This window comes from Megachile rotundata, chromosome 9 (genome assembly GCF_050947335.1).
Source record: "Megachile rotundata isolate GNS110a chromosome 9, iyMegRotu1, whole genome shotgun sequence".
In the NCBI taxonomy this organism is placed as follows: Eukaryota; Metazoa; Arthropoda; class Insecta; order Hymenoptera; family Megachilidae; genus Megachile; species Megachile rotundata.
This window is the reverse complement of record NC_134991.1, coordinates 8,336,257-8,352,251: the sequence shown is the minus strand read 5'-3', so window position 1 is coordinate 8,352,251 and position 15,995 is coordinate 8,336,257. Positions and strand designations below refer to the sequence as shown.

The 15,995-nt window shown below is 35.8% G+C and overlaps 1 protein-coding gene across 11 annotated transcripts in view; it reads left to right on the top strand.

The window, feature by feature from the left end:
• KaiR1D (Kainate-type ionotropic glutamate receptor subunit 1D) overlaps window positions 1-15,995 on the top strand; it is a 349,648-nt gene that overhangs the window by 155,461 nt on the left and 178,192 nt on the right. The window lies entirely within an intron of this gene.

Sequence of the window (15,995 nt, the reverse complement as noted above, 5' to 3'; positions counted from 1 at the left end):
GCCGAGCTCGTGAAATTTGCAAGAGCGCACAATTCCGAAATAAATTTCAGTTTGAAACGCGTTTTTAAAAACTAATAAAATGCATGGTTTGATTGTGCGACGAATTAAAATATGAATCCAAAACCGTTCGAAACATGAATTCGATGCAGAATTAGATTTCGAGTGCGGTATTTATTTCGACCGCATTTAAGCTCCATGTTTTTTATCGTTGCACCACACACGTTTCGGTCCAATCATCCCCATCCGCGGGCAAAAGTTCTGCAACTCTATGAATATTATAAACAAGCCTGAACGTTATAACACGAAAGGTGGTCTTGTAAACTATAATACGGCGAGGATCGTATAGTTCGCCGTTGCAGCTCTTCTCGAACCGGAGCAACGTTTTAATGTCTCCTTTATCTAGTCCGTTGCCAGGGAAACTTTGAAATTTGTCGGAAATTTACGACGGGGTAGGAGTATCGAAAGGTTGCTATCAGCCTCGACGTATCCTCGAAGGATTCGCGAAGAAAGAGGAAATTGAGGCAGGAATCGCGAATTTTTCGAAGGGAAGAAATTCCATTACATCGTAGTTCACTTTCTCCCTCTCTTTCTCTCTCATTCTCGTAGTTTCGAGTTCTCGGTTTGATCTGCGGTCGACGCGTCGCGTCGAAAAGTCGCTCGTGAATCTGGCGGCACGGCGAACGGATCATAACGAGCACCGGCGGCAAGTTGTAAAAACTTTTCCCTTTTCGTGAGTTTAATACCGCCGTCCGTTGCTGGTACAACTGGTCCGGAGCTTTCGAACTTCTCTACGACTGTATGATAAAAAACTGTTCCGGCGAAACGTGTTCCCGCGAAACTGGAAATATATATAAACAAGCGAGCCGTTGATTCGTAGATTGAACACATAGACGGTTGAGCGATGCCCTTCTCGTCCCTGGATCAAGGCTCTTGACTGTTCGAAGTTTACGAGGACTCAGAACTTTGAACAATTTTTGGTACGTTGGAGTGTGTTGGAGTATTTGGAAGTAAGAATTATTAGGAAAATTGGGGTTGGATATTATTCTCTGTATAGGATTAAACTTTTCAAATTTCTAGATTTCATACCTCTGAAGTTATGAGACATAAATTAAGCGTAAGAGGGATGAATTAGCATAAGAGGTGAGACGTAACAATTCGCATATTATGTCTGAATTGCATTGGCGCTTTTAAAACTTCTCGGTGAAGAGTCAAAACTAATTGACTCTTCATTTAATTGCAACATAGCAAGTGTAAGCAAAACGCTTCTTTCCCGAATTTCAAGGTTCTCATTAATTTTCCACCGAGTAAATTTAAATAAACAGGATTATTATTCTACCAATCCGTTTAATGAAATCACGCAGCGTAACTTTACATCGAATTAGTTGAAACGAATTAAAGTTACAATTAGTTCACGGTTCAGTTAACTACGATTTCGTTTTAACTGGTCGGAACAGAACATTGCCTGAGGAGGAAGTATTATCGTCACGATTGCACGGCGCGACGTAAGTTCCGTTTCCGGCGATTTTCCTCTCACCAATGATCCAGACAAAGACGTTATTGGCATTAATAATTTCGATTCGATTCGATTCTAGCCATTGAAATTCCCCGGGAAAGTTTCGACACGATTTCTCGCCGTTCAGACTGCACGAAGTCGTTCTCAATCGCGAGGCTTGTCCCAGTTACTATACGGGTCCTTCAGACACGCCCGGTAATAGCGGGGTTGTCGCAAACTTGTGGATGGCTTTGCGAAGCTTCATGGAAATTGCTGCTACGATTTGCAACGTACGAAGCGTGAAATAGACAGCGGAGTGAGACTCCATTTTGAAGTGCGTAGACGTCATGAAGATGTCACTTCGCAATTCTAAACATTAGACACGTGATTTTATAGAAAATTGCATTGTATTTCTTTTAATATAATGAACGAAATTAGGCCTCTGCACTCGAATGTGGTGGTGGCAGAAAAAGTTTAAATTTTTCTCATGTTTTCTATTATTAATTGATTTAGTTAAAAAATATTTACTCCCATTTGTGTTAATGACTCTTGCAAATATTTAACGTAAAAATAACTTCAATCTTAAGGTGGGTTAAAATGCAAGCCACTCATAAGCAAACTCACCTAACCTTAAAAGTTCAACAAGATTTTAAAGCAGTAAGATGTTAAAAAATTCACTGTTTGCATTAATTAAGATTGTATGCATTCATGAATCTCACTACTGATATTTTAGTTCATAAATTAATATTTTGTTCATACATTAATATTTACTTTACAGATTGAAGTTTTGTTCATTTTTATTAGTCACAAGAATTATATCTTATTTTTTAAATACAATCGTCTATCAGTTTGGATATTATAGACATCACAAATTATTATATTATAAATTATTACTTATCAAGATAATGATTTTAATAAAAATTTCCTTATAAATATTCAAGCAAAATTCCAGCGAGGAAATAACTTCATAACATCATAATTTTGTAAAGAAATAACGAGCTAAGAAATGTGTTTGCAATTTTTCCTCCACACTCGAGGAAATAAAAACAAAATTATAAAGTACGTTCCATTACAATTTGCATACACCGGTGATTCCGCGTAGTTATTCCATTAAGGTTGCAATAAAATTATAATGACCTTCTTTGCTATCCTTGTAGCTTCATAAATTGCGAAACTTTCAGGAATGCAATCGATAACACTAGGTGGAGCGACGTAAGCAGGATTTCTTACAAAAGAACGAAGAACATTATGGGACAATATTTAATAATTTCCCTGTAATTATTATAACTGTACAACAATTGACATCGTAACTTCGCAACAACTGACATTAATGCTTTAGCGTTACAACTTTTCCTATTAAACTCCTGAACCTCGACAGAATGAAACTGATAATTATTTGAAGTACTTAAAATTTTCTATAAAACCCGAAGTAAGATTATAAAAGAAATTCCATCGTCTTCTCTTCTATCGATAACAATCTCCTTCAAGTTACATTGAATTTATCTTCGCCATTCTTTGTTCCGTAGCTCAAGCTTCATAAATTTTCGAATCTCAACAAAGTGCACTCAACTTTTCAATCACGAATTTTCTACAAAGTTGAAAATAAAATTATGAACTGTTTATGGGCACGCGATACTATCGATATTTATAATACTTCAATATCTTAGAAGCTGAATTTGAAAAATCTTAGAAGACTCGATATCCGATTATTTTATGGAAAAATGTGGTTGCATTTTTCATTCGACGGCTTTCTAATCTGCATCATAGTCTATATTCTCATTTTCGAGTCAGGGCATTCCATCGCCCGGGAAAATGGAGCATCGCCCTCAAAATGGCGGACGCTGCAGTGCGCACCGTATATAACACACATTTACACGTCTTACTTTCTGCAATGTTCAGCCGAACATCAGACGACAATCTACGATGTCTCGTGTACTTGAAGTGCTGCTGCAATTGTGACAACGTAGCAGGAAGCAGACACAATTTTGCCGCTTCAAGATCTATTATATCTTAAATGTATCTTTAAAACTCCGGTTCTTCGACGCGTCATAAGCTCCAGACATTTTACCGACTTTAACATTCATTTTGACATTTTAGGTGTTTTGGTGACTTCAAACTACAGAAACATAGTAATAAAAAAATTTGAAAATTTCAATCAATCCAAAGTATAAAAAGATTGAAAATCAGTCGCATTATAATTGCCTATATGTATCAATAATATAGAAAAGCCAAAAGGTTGAATGAAATAATTTTACTGTTTTAAAATAGCATCAGCAAGTAATTCTATGGACATAAATTTCCTAGTGCAAAATTTGAGTGGTCTTTAATCTCGACAAGATTTTAGTCCTCATCGACAGTGTATACGCGGAAGCATCTCGTATACTAATTAATTTGCATAGGGAATAGCGTTACAGCGTTTGATAAACGCGTAGTTGGAGGATCGCGTGTACGCAGCTAAGTTTCGAGACAGGGTCAGGGTTAATGTGTCCTGTGCATGTCAGCAACGCCGGCATATCCTCCAAACACTAGCCTAGTTGTAGCAAAAGCAACAGTTGCCTGGTACAAGTTCCAAGAGATTTCGCCGCCGACGATCAGGGTTAATTAACTCCGAAATGAAACATTCCAGACGCTCGATAATTGGCAGCGATCAGCTCGCTAATTGCAAATAGCATGGAAATAATATAACGAACGACAATTAACCGTAGATCGATAGGAGCGTTTGTGTCCGAAACGACTGATTGTCAACTTTTGTGTGCGTTGTTGCGAGCGTCGTTGCTCTCGAATTAATTTGATGGAAAGTTCCCGGGGAAAGTTTGGCGGTCGAGTCCCTCGGGAAACGGCGGAAACTTTCGCGAAGATCGAAGACGAAGCACGGAACCGTGAGCCAAGCGGAAAGAAGCGAGCCGATAATTAAAATGTTACCTTCCTAACGAAATGGCGTGTTGCTCGGCTGCCACTCCGAAACTTCGATAATTAATACAATTTACGTTCGCGTCGACGTTCGACAAACGTAATCCTTTTACCGCGGAGTCTCGCGAGATGCCGTCTTTTTCAACGAACTATCCCTCGGATCTAATTTGTTCGTGTCGCAGCGTCCTGCTTTTCCTGTCTCGATCTTCGACGACAACCTTTCGTACTCGCCACGGAATTTACTCGAGTTCTTCTCTTCGAAGTTACGCTGAAACAACGAATCAGCATTATCCGCGCCATTCTCAACTTTGCCGCTTCCATGTTTCGCCTCGTAATTCTACGCTGCGCCCACGGATAAGGCACTCCTCTCGAGCATTATTCCCTATTCGTGTTCGACAGACTATAAGGATGCTCTCGTCTGTTTTGCATTCTCTACGCTCTGTACTGTGTGTGTTACAATTATAGGTGTAAGTTGATATGCGTTGCTTGTTTTTTTCTTGGGAGTCCACCCACGCGTGCGGTGAGAGGATTATGTTAAATACAAGGTTTCCTGCTCTCTGAGAATTGCTTTCTGGATGCTTGAAGTGGTAATAAGGAGGACTTTACAGAGTTGTAATTTTGATTCTAATACAAGTGATAATGTAGGTATTGTCTTTTTGATTATTTAATGGATACGAAAGTGTGAGACAGGTGCTTTTCGGTTATAAGGAGAGATGTAGGGTGGAGGAGAATTATTTGAGTTAGGTAAGCGAGTTATGTGAAATTTTGTAATGAAGCTCTTAAATATATATTTTGATAGTTGGGAGATTCAGAGGTATCAATATTAGACAATTAGTAAATTGAATAATTGAGAAAGGAAATGAAATTTGAGAAAGTGGGAAACGAGAAATTGTAAAGTCAGTGAATTAGAGACATAGAATATTAGTGAAGTGAAAAATTTGGAAATTAGTAGAAGTCGTGCAAAATTGGGGAATTGATTAGGTAATTGGGTAAATGGGGAAAATGGAAAATGGGGAAGTGTGAAATAGGGAAAATGAGAAATGGGAAAATTGGGAAATTGAGAACCTGGGAAATTGGGAAATTGGGAAATTTGGAAACTAGGAAATTGGGAAACTGCGAAATGGGAAAATTGGGAAACTGGGAAATTGGGAAATTGGCAATTTGAGAAACTGTGAAATTGGGGAACTGGAGAAGTGGCAAATTGGGGAATTGGTAAGTTGTAAAATTGGAAAATTGAAACATTGATAAATGGTAAAGTTAGAAATTTACAAAATTGAGAAATACACACGCTGGTCAAGTGGACAATAGGTCAAATGAAAAAATAAAAAAGTGAGAAAATTTTAAATCCGACATTCAAAAAATATAAAAATTCGCAAATTCCCCATTTTAAAAATCTATCAATCCGATAATTTATAAACTCCATAATTCCAAACTCAAAATTTTCATGAAATGCTAAATTCCGAAATTTTTTACTTCACATATGTGCTCTATACTTTCGAAATACCGCGTCAATTCGACCGTACAAGCTTAAATATCGTAAATACCCGAAGTACAATCGAGTAAAACAAGGATTCTATCCACGCGTTTCGAAAAATTGCACGGTCGGCTACTTCGAAGCATCGATTCCCATCGCGAATACCGAAGATCTGTGTTTCCACGTGGCAGCGTTTTATACGTATCACGGGATGCGGTGACTGCCAGTAATGCGATTCTACATCAAGACGAGACCAACATCTCTCGCTCGCCCCATACTCGGATATACGCATTCCTTCTGGCTTCCACCCCATACGTGGCAAGCTGGGGACACGTGCAAGCTCCTGATACCCGGATAATGTCGCACAAGAACCATCTCCTTCTCGGAGAGAACGTAATATAACTGAGACATCGGCTCACAGGAAGAAGAAGACTGCGGATTTAATATGAATACTTGAGCTACACCGAGAACGAATAGCTATGAAAGTATCCAGGACCCCTATCGTATTTTTCAACTAGCTCCCAATGCTTTGGGATATACGTATTCCACGAATTCACCAGACACTCGAGAGGACGATCGTCTATAATTTACACGTCGTTTTTTAGAACGAGTCAGATCGCTCTCGCATGCTTTATTAAAAATTCGTGACGTTTCATCGGATTTCTTTCGTTTCATCTGAACTTTCATGCGGAAAATACGCTGTTTGAGATCGGGATTTTGAAAGAATTTTAGAGGGATTTCTCAATATGACTCTCGTTTTTAGACGCGATTTGGAGAAAGAGTTTTAGATGAATCCTGTGAAAGGTTCGAACGTGTATATTTTTGATAATATTTCTAAAATATGTAGTTTTTGGGTATTCATACTTTTGAAGTGAGAAAGTGAAATGAATTTTACTGGTTTTAGATAGTTTAATTTTCTGAAGTTTTGAATCTTTGAATCTGTAAATCGCTAAATTTTGAAAAGTTAGAATATCCTAATTTTCTAGTTTTCAAATTTTCCTAATATCCTAATGAAAGTTTTCGAAATACTCTAGTTTCCAAATTCCTCAAACCCCAAATTCCTTAGCTTCCCAATTCATCAAATCCCAAATTTCCTAGTGTCTATATTTCCAAATCCCCAAATTCCTTAGTTCCCAATTTTCCAGATCCCCAAGTTCCCTAGTTCCCAATTCTTCAAATCCCCAAATTCCCTCGTTCCCAATTTTTCAAATCCCCAAATTCCCTAGTCTCCAAATTTCCAAATTCCCTAGTTTCCAAATTTCCATATCCCCGAATTCCCTAGTTTCTAATTTATCAAATACTCAAATTCCCTAGTTCCCAATTTTCATAATCCCCAAATTCCCTAGTTTCCAATTTTCCTAATCCCCAAATTCCCTAGTTTCCAAATTTCCAAATCCCCCAATTCCCTAGTCTTCGATTTCTCAAATTACTAAATTCCCTAGTCCCCAATTTCCTAAATCCCTAAATTCCCTAGTTTCCAAATTTCCAAATCCCCCAATTCCCTAGTCCCCAATTTCTCAAATCCTCGAATTCCCTAGCTTCCCTACTCCTCAAATCCCCAATTCCCTAGTTTCTCAACTCCCAACACCGCAAGCACCCAAACTCCCCTTCCTAAATCCGTAAAATTCACAAATTCCAAATCCCGTATCCATATTTCACCTTAATTCGGCCCATAAACGATACCATAAGCAACCGAAACTTCTGTAACCGTGAAAAATAGTGGTATTTCGTAGTATCATGAATTTTGATGGTTCATTATTCGAAATTTCCTGTTGGTCCACGATACCCGACGAAATTTCCCTCTTTCGAGGCCGGAAGTGTTCCCGCAAATTGTGGCGCGAATATTATCTCACGCATCTCGGGGCATCGTTTTCGATAACCACAGCAGAAGTGTGCTTAACCGAGACTGTGTACTAGATGGTGTGGACGTTGTCTTACAATATGCCTAGAATGGTCCCGGAACCACTACGTGGGCTGCACATAATAATCCATGGTGTCTGCAGTGGACCGCGTTCATCGGCCGACCCACTTCACTTACTCGCCACCTACCATGCTCGGCTTATATAGACTGCAGTTTAATTACAACGCGTGTTAACAGCGTATATAGGCTGACGGTGCTCGAAAATTGTCGATTACCGGTGACCTCTTCATTCGCTTGTCGGCCCAACCTGCTCGAAACCAGCCGAAACCTGAAAGTTCCCTGACAATGGAACATGTTGTTGCTGTTTAACAATGTTTCACTATCTTTGCTATTAGGTGGAAAAGCTCTTTTTTGACTGTTCTTTTGAATACTTTGGAACTTTATCAGAAATTTGTCTTCACAAGGGTACCAGGTTTGATTCGCGTTTTGTGGAGGTTTGGAGATGATCGTATTGTCATTTTGGATATCTCTGATATGAACATGTTTGGACATATTATGATATAACATAAGTGTTGTATGAACATTTTTGATATGTACCTATGTTGCTTGAAAATTAGTAGGTACATCTTTATATAGTGTGAAATTAACAGGTATGTCTTTATGTAGTATGAAATTAATAGGTATATCTTTATGTAGCATAGAAATTAAAAGGTATATCTGGATGTAGTATGAAAGCTAATAGATACGTCGTTCATGTACATATGGTTATCGAATAGTATCACATATGTGACAAATGAAATTTTCATTTATTTTGTTGTCATATGTGTCACTTCATATTGCGTCTTTATGTAGTATGCAAATTAATATGTATGGCTTAATGCAATATGAAAACTAATAGATACATATGTAATTAATGTATGATACGTTATCGAATAATATCACACATGTTATAAATGAAATTTTCATTTATTTTTTTGTCATATGTGTCACGTTCATATTACATGCTACAACAAGTTGCAGTTCGTTATTAAATAACAATTATAATATTACTGCAAGTTTAATATAAATAAACTTTGATATATTATAAAATTTTTGGTTTAAGTCCTCCATTTGCTTTAGCTCTCTCCATCTACGTTTAAATTATTCTTACAAAGTGAAACAAAAAGATTAAACGAATAAAAAAATATATGTATCTGAAAGAATTTTAAGAGAACACTAAGTTTCTAACAAAATTTCAACGAACTCTGACAGTTTGAAAAGAGAAATTTGTAAAATGAAAATTGAACACAGTTTTAACAATATCTGGGAAAGTAATTAAAAGTGACATGACAGGCTGCAATTTACGTAGAGATCAATTAGAAAATCTGAGCGTTGATAAAATTACACGCAGTTGATCAGTTCAGAATCAGTTAACGGTTTCCAGCGTCCGTATTAATTCAAAACTTGCTCGTGGTCTCAGCACGAGATTCGCCAGGAATTTCAGCGCCCAGGTGGTTTAACGTCAGATTAACGCTAGCTCACATTAAACTGCAATTTATAATACACAATTGGCGTTGCATTCTCTTTAATATATCATATCATTTTGTTACAATGATTTACGTACCGTGTTGGGGGGTAATTTCATTGGAGTTTTTATTAAAACCGTAATTAATCAGTTTGGGTCTTGGGGAAATAGGTAATTGATGATCTTGAGGTTCGGTGTAGAAAGATAAGAGTGGACATTTGATAGTTCAGAGATTTGGAGATATAGACATTTGGGGATTATGTGGTTTAGAAATCTACAAATATGAGAATCTAAGGATACTGGAACTTGGAACTGAAATCCATGAATTTCAGGATTTGGGTATTTGGAGATTATATGATTTAGAATTCTACGAACGTGAGAATCTATGAATTTAAGGATTGCAAAATTTGGGATATAGGAATCTGGTAATCTGGCTAGTTAGGGATTACGTGATTTAGAAATCTACGAACATCCAGAGATATTGTAACTTGCGAATCTATGAATTCGAGGATTCATAAATATGAAGATTTGAAAATTGAAGAATCTAAAATTTTAGAAATTAAAAAATTAAAAAATCTAAAATTCCAGAAATTTGAAAATCTAAAAATTTAACATTTTAGAAATTTGAAAATCCAAATCTTCCAGACCTAAAAATTTACAAACTTAAAAATTCGAAAACTTGAAAATTTATAAACTTAAAAATTTGCAAACTTGAAAATGAAAAAATTACAAAATCTGAAAGCTATGAAAAAAATTGTCTCATCCAAGATAGCCTGCATATCGAAGCACACCTCAGAACACTAGAAAAGGTTCAATTCCATTTTCCTAAAGGGACGTCTAATTGTTGCTGGAGTGTCGTCGGCAAAGTGAGTGGTTACTTTTCGACGAAGTGACAGCGCAGGAAGCTAATAAACGAGGAACGAGAGGGCTCGCATTAAGGCAGATACGCGTGCGCCTATAAAAGGGGTTGTAATTAAAACGGCGAAACTGCTCTTGATCAATTTAGCTGAGCATTCTTTGACGTTCGTCCGACCGGAACGCAATTTGTTCGCATTAAAAGAACGATACCGGCCATTAGAACTGTCTTATGACTCCTGATTGCGCGGGAATGTTTTAATGCACATTTACGCAATTCCGAGTTTCTTTGTCGTTCGAATGACTTTTCTCACGCTATTTCGTCGTTTTACGACGGTCACGTTCGATTCGTTGACCGAAGGTTTACATTGTTCACGGCCGTTTGCGCGAAACAATGGCTGCGTAGGAACATTCATACTGCAGTTCATCGACAAGTGGTAGTGGCCGTTTATGGTCGGAAGTACGCGCAAACGACGCTTGAATACTCCGGCAAACGATGCTTTACGGCTTTTATGCTTACGATTGAATCCTTCGAATGGACACACTTCTTCGAGGGTTCTGTTGAAGGGTGACGATGTTTCAGACGGGGGAGAAAACGCTCCGAGTGGAAACTTCAGGTGTTTCTATTATATGTGTCGACAGAGAGATGTTAGGATTCTCGAAAGTGAGAATTTTAGATAATTTAGGGACTTCGAACTTTCAAACTTTGAAGATTTTGGGGACTGAAATTGTTTGAACTTTGAGAGAATTGAAATTTTTAGTTTGCTTGAACACTAAACTTTGAGAATGTACCTTTTCGGATGTCGAAACTTTAAATTCAGAAATTTATCAACTTACAAAATTTTCAAATAAAGAAACTCGAAATATAAGAATTTGCGAATTCTCCCCCTTGAGAAATGTCGAAATTTAAAAGTCTATAAATTCGAAAATTTCGTAGCTCCAAATTAAAATACACCCATGAAAGTTTAAGGGTTAAGTTTGCTTTACGAGCCTACTTTACAACCGAGTGTCCTCATGTCGTCAAATGGTGTCCACCTCTATTTACGAAATTGCCTGTTTGGAGATAAAAAGCGGTCCAACAGCACGAATGAAATTAACTTTTTGATTGACCCTCGTAATTTGCGTGAGTCACGAAAACGTGAAATTGTCTGCGAACGCGAAACGTTGTGATCGTTCGAATCGAGTGGCAAAAAATCGTTTCATCCGGCGGCGCGTAATACCGTGAAATTTCTGCTGGTCAACGATGCATGTTTAGCAGAGTGATGGTGAAATCTGATGAGAAAATACGTACATATATTCATCTGGGAAAGGCCGTGTGCCGGTACGTGGGCTCGAGCCGGGTCATACCTTTCAGCGTATGCAAATATAACCGAGCGTTGCTCTATTTGCATACCGCGGCCTCCGCTGGAAAACCGTTCCTCGATCGGTCATGGCGATCAAAAATCGTCCAACCGTTTTGAATATGTAATATCCGGTAAATCTTTTACACTGCGGTCCGATGACACACGAATTCTATTTTTTTCTTTGCCGAAAATGCGGACGACAAATATCCGATCGGACTGCATCGGTTTAATGGCGCACGACGGATCTTGCTTAACAATTCGGTATATGAACAGGATCGAGATTACTGTTTGCATGGAAAATTCTACACACCGTGTTGAAACGGATGTGTAAGTTTTCAATAGACGGGTCAAGTTAATTCTTGCGAAATCCATGCCGTACGTTTTGATGCGAAAACTTCGGGAAATGAAAAGAAAAGCAATTTTTGCCCCCTTTTTACAAGTTCAGCAAAAGTTCTAATGTAACATGGGATACGGTTTCGAGTAAGTTTACCCCGGACAAACTGAAATCTTTTAGAAACTTAAATTGCATGATTTCGCCCGAGGCGATGCCTTCAATAATCCAGTATATCGCGAAAACCCTTGTGCGATTCGATCTTGCGATTCTCGATAATTGCGTACGTGAATTATCCTTTCATGTGTCAATTTTCATAGGTGATTATCCTTGTAAGTTAGGGACATTGACACGCATACCTTTGTATAAGTTTCGTATCGAATAGTTTTAATTAATATTATTCGTCGTTCTTTTTACTATTTATTTTTTGTATTAGTTATATGTTTGTGACATATGTACATATGTACATAATTACATATGTGACATATGTACATATGTATACAATTACATATGCGGCATATGTACATTTGTACATAACTACATATGTGTCATATATGGCATATGTACATATGCACATAATTACATGTGTCATATGTGGCATATGTACATATGCACATAATTACATATGTGTTATATGTACATATGCATATAATTATATATGTGTCATATGTGCATAATTACATATGTACATAATTACATATACGGCCTATATACATATGTGACATACGTACATAATTTTAATTTTTTAACTAATGTTTTTTTTCTAAATTTTATTTATAAATCTCTGAAAAAGACTTCAAGTGAAATATTTGTGGTAATAAAAAGACGTAATTCAATTTCATCCCAAATTTACATAAAAATATTAACTTTAGAATAAGCGAACTTTAACTTTGAACTAGAACTGAGCGAATGTTAAATTTAGTGTAAAACTAAACTAACGTTAAGTTGAAAATAAAGATAAGTCAATGAATATTCAACACGAGATGAATATTAAATTCAGACTAAAAATAAACTCGAAATTTGAAAATTAGAATTCTGACATCGTGAAAAGATAAGATATTTTTAAGAAGATTAACCGCGGTAATTTCTGTGAATAATACGTCATCGGGATACTAATTTATCGCGAGAACAACGGAAACATCGAGGTGGGATAGGTTCGAATCTGGATTCAAGCCGTATCAACAAATGGTACTGGGAACGGCGGTCACGATAGAATTGAAATCCGACCAGGTAAATTGGTTTCGCGCGATCCGTTTTAATTCCGGTTTATACGGGCGAGGCGATGTCGCTTGAGGTCTGGTATCAATAATCGAGAAGCGAGGTTAATGCGGGTAAAGCGCTTTCGCGGCTGACGGAATCGGATCCCGCGGGAAAACGGACTCGGTTTGTAACGAAAACTCCAAGCAAACGCGATAAATCCTGGCTCGGTTCGGTGCTTCCCTATCGTTCTGCTTCTCGCGAACGCGTCACAGTTTCTATGACGAATAAATTTCAATGCTGACAAAAGTACTTCTCGTTTTGAGATCAATTCCATGGTGCAGTATCGCTGAGAATGAACAATTGATTCCGACAGAATGACGTGATCCTTTCTCTTCACGATCTATTAAGGTGAAATATAACATTATTCTGAATAGGAGATTATGAAATATTAAATTGTTTGACACGTGAGGTAATGTATAAGGTTATTCAAGATATAAAATTATAAAACATTTCAATTATTACAAAGTATAAGACTCTGAAATATAAGGTTCTACGTGAAGTTATAAAGTATAGGTTGATTCAAAATAGAAGATTGTGAAACAAAATTGTTCAACACTTGAGATAATGTATAAGGTTATTCAAGATATAAAATTATAAAACATTTCAATTATTACTAAGTATAAGACTCTGAAATATAAGGTTCTACATGAAGTTATAAAGTATAGGTTGTTTCAAAATAGAAGATTGTGAAACAAAAATGTTCAACACTTGAGATAATGTATAAGGTTATTCAAGATATAAAATTATAGAACATTTCAATTATTACAAAATATAAGGTTGTGAAATATAAGGTTCTTCGTGAAGTTATAAAGTATAGGATGATTCAAAATAAAGGATTGTCAAATATAAATTTCTTCATTAACTTATGAAATATAAGGTTACTCAAAACTTGTTTGTAAAATATAAAATTATCCAAACCATAACATTGTACAGTATCAGATTATTCCAAAAATAAGAATGTAATATATAAGATTAACTAAAAAATGACAAAATATAAAATTATTTAAAATTAATCTACAAGATTATTTAAACTCAATGTTCTTGATTATTCCAATTTTTATTCCATATTTGGACTATAATTATTTTAACCCGAAAATTCATTCTACAATAAATACCAGAACGTGAATATTACATCATATACATTTCACCAAAATAAAAGAAAGTTTATACAAAAAACTTGTAAATATGAATATTTATAAAACCTATACTGCATATTTAATACAATATGAATAACGCTGCTTAAAGGCAACAAAACATTGAAATATTCTTTTATCCCTCCATTATATTTGCATGATATACAATTAATCAATTTCATGCAACAGGTACAAACGAAGTAAAATCGTTATTAATTCACAATACCATCAGATTGATAAAACAAAAGTTAAATCGCAGTGCTTTTTTCAAGATGAGTTCTCTCTTTGTAGGTTATGTTTTCAGATTACGATCGTTTTTATTCTATGAGAATCGACACAGGGATTTTTACGGTACACTGAGTTGATACGTAAGCGACAAATTTCTGAGTCGTGTAAATATTCCAAGGCACCAATTTCGAAGATCAACTTCGTTATATCGAATATTATATTAAGCCGATTACATTAAGCTGATTGACGATCGTTTCATGATCGTCTCTAATTGCTGTTCAAACTGTACTTCGTACTGATAAGAGTATTTTACTCGGTTCATTGAGAAGCTATAATGGAATTAATTATAAATGTTCGAGATCGCAAAATAGCATAAAAATATTGTGCAGGCTTTATTGAAAATGTTATGTAGCTTATTGCTAAAAACTCTTATATTCGTATACCTACTTTTTGTTAAAAATAAAGTAAGATTAATAAAGGAGTGATGAAATGGTATATACAACTGTTATATTTATAAAACATATTCTTGGTCACTTTTGGAGTTCACCATCTGCAATTTTGCTCTAATCAAAATATGTTATAGTCCATGTTAAATTAAGGAGGGTTTAAGTCATCATTTTGTCTGTTTCGAATTTTTTCAGGAATACCAACCCTTCAAATTTTCCAACTTTTTTCCATTTTTGCGAAAATAAGTTTCACTTACGAATTTTTTTCTCAGAAACTACTCAATCGATTAAGCTAATTTTTTTTTTGTTTTATTTATAAAGAATTGGAATATTTTAAAATATTTTTTTTAATTCCATCAATTTGTTATAAAATGTTGGAAAATTTTAACAAAGTCTCGTTTTGCGTTTTTTTCAACAAGTGTCATAAAGGGTTTAAATGAAAAAGAAGATATGATCGTATAGAACTATTATATTTATAAGAAGGCATTGTCAAAAGAATATTAATTTACAGAAAAAAATCTGAGGCAATTTTTTATTTCAGCAGTACTGTTATAATCAACTGTTGCGAACATAGAAAATTTTATTTATCATGATTATCATTAGAACGTAACTACAATGATTTAAGTATTAAATTATTTTAAAATATACATGAATTACCTTCTGTTATAAAATTCATGTCTACATCAATTTTTAATACATCAATTTTATTTGTTTTATTTTTACAAATTGTATTTATGAAGGTGCATTTTATAAGATTCCTATATTAGACGACTTTGAATAACAAACAAAATCCATCATGATGCAGTAATCATCATATAATTTGCAGTAAAAAATATCCTTCGACATTAATAAGGTATCGACCTCATAGACGCTTAATCGTTATAAAACAATTGACAGTACAAATCGTATAAATCGGGGATTAAAGGGGTGCCAAAAATGGACGATTCAGTGGTTGGAATTAATTCGGTCGGTAATGGGAAACCGTAAAGCGTCGACTGGTCTTGATTAACGGCGCCGTTACGTTGCAATTTATTTTATCGCCTCGTCTTAAACCGCAAATAAATTCGAATCGTTTGGTGGGAGGAAGATCGTTGTTGTGTATCAGAAACCGCGGCAATGATATCTACGTAATGCCGCATAAAATTATCGGATACGTGC